Source organism: Octopus sinensis, linkage group LG2, assembly GCF_006345805.1.
Source record: "Octopus sinensis linkage group LG2, ASM634580v1, whole genome shotgun sequence".
NCBI classification, from domain to species: domain Eukaryota; kingdom Metazoa; phylum Mollusca; class Cephalopoda; order Octopoda; family Octopodidae; genus Octopus; species Octopus sinensis.
Window position 1 is genome coordinate 206,859,198 of NC_042998.1, and position 5,166 is coordinate 206,864,363.

A 5,166-nucleotide genomic window follows, 5' to 3' on the forward strand; every position below is an offset into this window, starting at 1 on the left:
GAAGTGTGGGAATATGTACTTTACTTGTGGGAATGTGCAGGTTATAGAGTGTGTGTGTGTGTGTGTGTGTGTGTGCATAAATTTAACCCATTAAGTCCCAGAGTTCTTAAATTTCTGAATATTACTTTTAAATTTTTACAGATGATTGAAAATAGGTTAAAATGAAAGAAAAATAATTATTAAATCTCCTTTACTTCAAGTAGAAATGGAAATACTCGGTGTCCTATAAATAGGACACTGAGACAATGTGATATAGCTTATTCAATGTCCTATTTATAGGACAGTGGGACTTAATGGGTTAAAGCTTACACTAACAACTGCTATCATTTCATAGAGCTTCATAAACAGGGTCTTACTGGATATAAGATATACTTTTCTGCACCAGCATAGATAAGTGAATGCTAAAATGACGAGGACAATAATGATGATGATAATTGTACTCCAATTATTTTACAATTACTAAATAGTATAAAATGTTAATCATTACTAAATGTTTTACACATAATTAAACTTCACACATTCTGAAACACAAGAGTCATCATTGTGGGGACTTTTTTTTTTTTTTTCATCTATTTTTTTCTTTCAATTTTCTGTAACTGCAATTCCTATCTATAAATCCATTTTAAAAGAGAAATATGGTGTGTGCGTGTGTATGTATGTATGTATTTATATATATATATATATATATATATATATATATATATATTATATATATATATATTCAGATAATGAAATGAATATAATAAAGTTCCTGTTCTAAATTGAATACACACACATGCAGACACTATATAAAAACACTGACATTCATTGATACACATGTATTCACACACACAAACATATATATATATATATATATATATACACACACACATTTACATATATTTATACATATACAAATATATATATGCATATTTGTGTGTGTGTGTGTATGTATATATATATATAAATTTAACAAAAACATATCAAACAGAAAATTTGTAGCTAACTCCTCATCAGAACATACACATATATGCAGAAACATGCTTATGTACATATGTGTATAAGCGTGTGTATATATATATATATACACACACACACACACACACACATATTTGTACAAAAGCGTGTGTGTTTATACATATATATATATATATATTTTATGAGATAAAATATTTACATAGTCAAAAATATGGAACACTTTATGAATTTGCATGCCATCCTTGCACAGAGCCCATGCTAATCTTCTCTGCATCATTCCAAATGACGACCACCTTGACTTTTGCTTCAGAAACTGTGGCAGAGTCTGTAGAAGATTACAGCATGCAAATTCCTGGATCCTAGCATGAAACTAAGGAATAGAAGTAACTACTGACTACATATACCTAAACAGGTCTATATATATATATAATCATATAAAATAATATTGCACTTCATGTTTGAAACTGCAATGAAGCTTTAGAGTGATACACGAGCATCCAGCTCCAAGCGCATTGCATCTTGTAGCAGAAACAGCTGTAGGCTAATGAAGTTGATGACATAATCTCTTACTCCATCGGCATTCTAATTTCTAATATATATGTGTGTGTGTATATATATATATATATATATGTGTGTGTGTGTGTGTGTGTGTATAAATACAGACATATACATATGTATATATATATATATATATATATTACACAATTACACACACATACATATATTACACACACACACACATTTATGTTTTAGCACATACCTATAGTTACTCACACACAGAGGCATGCATGCACACACATAAACTGCACTTAAATCAATGTATACACGTATACCCATGTATAAACATAAATATGTATGAATGTATATGTATAAAATATACATGTGTGATGATGATGATGTGTGTGTGTGTGTGTGTGCATGTATAAAGTTAGGTATATATATAAACATGTATAAATATGTTATAAACATATGTGTATATACACATATAGACACAAATATACACATTTCTGGCTAAATGTGTGTATGTATATACAAATGTGTATGTGTGTGTGTATAAACTTAAGTATATATAAACATGTATATGTCATAAGCATATGTATATATACACATAATAGACACAAATATACCTATTTCTGGCTAAACATATGTATAAACATATATGTGTGTGTGTGTGTGTGCATAGACTTATTATTTTTTATTCTTATCTGTTTTCATTGGTTTCCAGCAATTTTAACAGATGAAAAAAAAAAAAAAAAGAAAAACACAAACTAAAACTGTTGATTGTATGCAAATTTTTCCTTTGGATCACATTTTACCTAAAAAAAACCCAAAAAAATTGCATTGAATTTCTATTAACCTGGCTATTCAGTTTTTGCCTTCTTTTGCCCACCACCCAACATTTCTGTTTTTTTTTAATACCAAGTTGCTGGGGTGAACTTTGCCTTTCACCTCCTTCAACGGAGGAGGGCAGTCTGTCAAACATTTGTCGATATATTCTCTCGAAAATTTGTTGGTCTTGTGTCCGATATCAGATTTTAATATATTGTTTTATATAAAGGTGGCAAGCTGACAGAATCATGAGCCATGCTGGGGGAAATGCTTTGGGTCTTTATGTTCCCAGTTCAGATTCTGTTGAGGTCGACTTTGCCTTTCATCCTTTCTGGGTCGGTAAAATAAGTACCAGTTAAGCACTGGGGGGGGGGCGATGTAATCGACTTACCCCTTCTTCCTTGAAATTGCTGGCCTCGTGCCAAAATTTGAAACAAATATTTTGTATTATTTTATTTCTGGAGGGATAGGGTGGGGGCTTTTGTATTTTTCTTTTTCGTTTTTTTTTTTTTTTTTTTTCAGCAACACCCAGATATGACAAGAGTAGATTACACATACAGAAATATAAAACGTAAAGCACAACAGACCAGACATTGTGATCTGGAATCAAGAAACAATGTGCACAGCAAGCATTAACATAATTTATGGTGACCCTTAACAAGAAATTTGCAAATACAACATCCATAATATAACTGTAGGATTTATACCTCTAATTATTGAGAGGGATCTCTTAGTTTATATTCTAACTGTCTCAGTAACAATTATGAGAAATAGATTTAAAAAAACCAGGTACACCACAACTCTTCAGAAAAGGTGGCACTAGTGCAATGACAGTACATAGAATAATGCACAGGAATTGAAGAGTGAGCTATTTAAAAGAGGCATCAGGTGTGTTGTTAGCAAGTTTCAAGAACCATGGAAGGTTTGAAGGATGTAGGGTCCTGATAGCTAACAATCAATGCTGGTAGTTTATTCCTCATTTCAGCAATTCTGAGCATGAAAAAAGGGTTTCCGAAAGTCATGGGTGCTGTGTTGTTTTTTTTATTTTGTAAGCATGTCCAGAGTTTTAGCTTGTAGAAGGTGCATATACATAGACATATACACCTATGTATGTGTGCACGTGCATTCATAATCTCTTAAACAATGACACGCAAACGTACATGCACATACACGTTCAATACTTCCGAGTTGAGGCCTAATATCATCATGTTAGGCAGAGGTAGGAAAGGGTTTGATAGATACAGTGTGAGCCCTGAGTGGTGGACTGTTGGTGGTTGATTTCCTGGTGTTGTAAATTCAGAGTTCAAATCTGGCCTCTTGTTGATGAAAAAATAGAATGCTTTTTCTTTCTGGAGTTGCCAAATAGTATTAGATATGAAAATATAGTTCCTTTGGCTCAAATAAATCAACTGCTACATATATGTGTGTGTGTGTGTGTGGAGGGTTTGTATGAAAAAAGGAAAAGCAGTTTTCTGAGCTGTCTTGCTGGGTGGTGCCTCTCAATGTGTGCTACCTCACTCACGATGGTGCCTCATAAAAAGCATCTAGTGCACTCTGTAAAGTGGTTGGTGTTAGGAAGGGCATCCAGCAGTAGAAACCACGCCAAAACAGACAATTAGATCTTGGTGCAGCTGTCCGGCTTGCCAACTTCTGTCAAACTGTCCAACCCGTGCCAGCATGGAAAGCAGACGTTAGATGACGATGATGATGACCAAAGTAACCCATCCTATCCACAGAAGCACAGAAAACGGATATAAAATGATAATGTGTGTGTGTGTGTGTATATCTTTATATACAAGCTTAAATAGGAAGAGTGTAGATCCTGCAATGCTGCGACGTCACCTTCAAAATAAGCGCAACTATGCCTCCCCTGGTCTCGATGGAGTTACATACCTGCTTCTCAAACGTGGCAGGCACTTCCTTTTACACCAGCTTTCTATTTTCTTCCAGTACTGTCTCAACAATGGTGCTACTCCGGAGCAGTGGGAAACTGCCAGTGTCATTCCTCTGTTCAAAAAGGGCGACCGCACATCACCTGTCAACTATCGCCCAGTCAGTCTCACTAGCTGTATTGCAAAACTGATGGAATCGTGTGTCAGAGAAACACTCTGGAACTTCTGGAGCTCTCACAGTCTCATCCGACCCTCACAATATGGATTTGTCCCTAACTCCAGCTGCAGTGACCAGCTTGTCGAGTTCCTTGAGGACATTACTCAGATTACTGACAGTGGCTCATGGGTGGTGTTGTCTACCTTGACTTTGCTAAGGCTTTCAACTCTGTGCCACACAAAAGGCTTATGGTGAAACTCTCTGCAATGGGTGTGGGGGATGACCTTTTTAACTGGTTGAAATCCTTCATCCTCAGCCGAAAGGAGGTAGTCACAGTTCTAGGACAGCACTCTACACCATATGAGATGTCATCGGGTGTACCACAGGGATCTGTCCTTGGTCCCCTCTTGTTTGTGGCATACATTAACGACATAGATGCCAATTTAAAGAATGCCACAGTATTGAAATATGCAGACGACATCAAGCTGTACCTTGAAATCAAGAGGACAGATCCTGATGTCTACAACTCTTTCCTGCAATCAGACCTAGACACAATGCAGCAATGGATCACAGACTGGCAACTGAAACTGGCTGTGGACAAGTGTACCACCATGCATTTTGGGAGAAAAAACCCTGCGTTCACATACTCCCTCCACAACACTGATATCAAGAAATCCTCTTGCGAGCGTGACCTAGGCATCACTGTCAGCAGTGATTTGCGTTGGTCAAAGCATATCTCTAAGATTGTCAGGAAGGCCGAGGGTGTCTTGGCATCACTCAGCAGGTCTTTTGTTAGCCGCTCTCCAGCCATCTATTTAAAACTATACAGCT

The 5,166-nt window shown here is 36.0% G+C and overlaps 1 non-coding gene across 1 annotated transcript; it reads right to left on the bottom strand.

The window, feature by feature from the left end:
* Window positions 1–1,162: 1,162 nt before the first annotated feature.
* Window positions 1,163–1,268, bottom strand: LOC115208844. The gene has a single exon (XR_003881287.1). It is a non-coding gene; the product is annotated as a U6 spliceosomal RNA (small nuclear RNA).
* Between the last annotated feature and the right edge of the window lie 3,898 nt (window positions 1,269–5,166).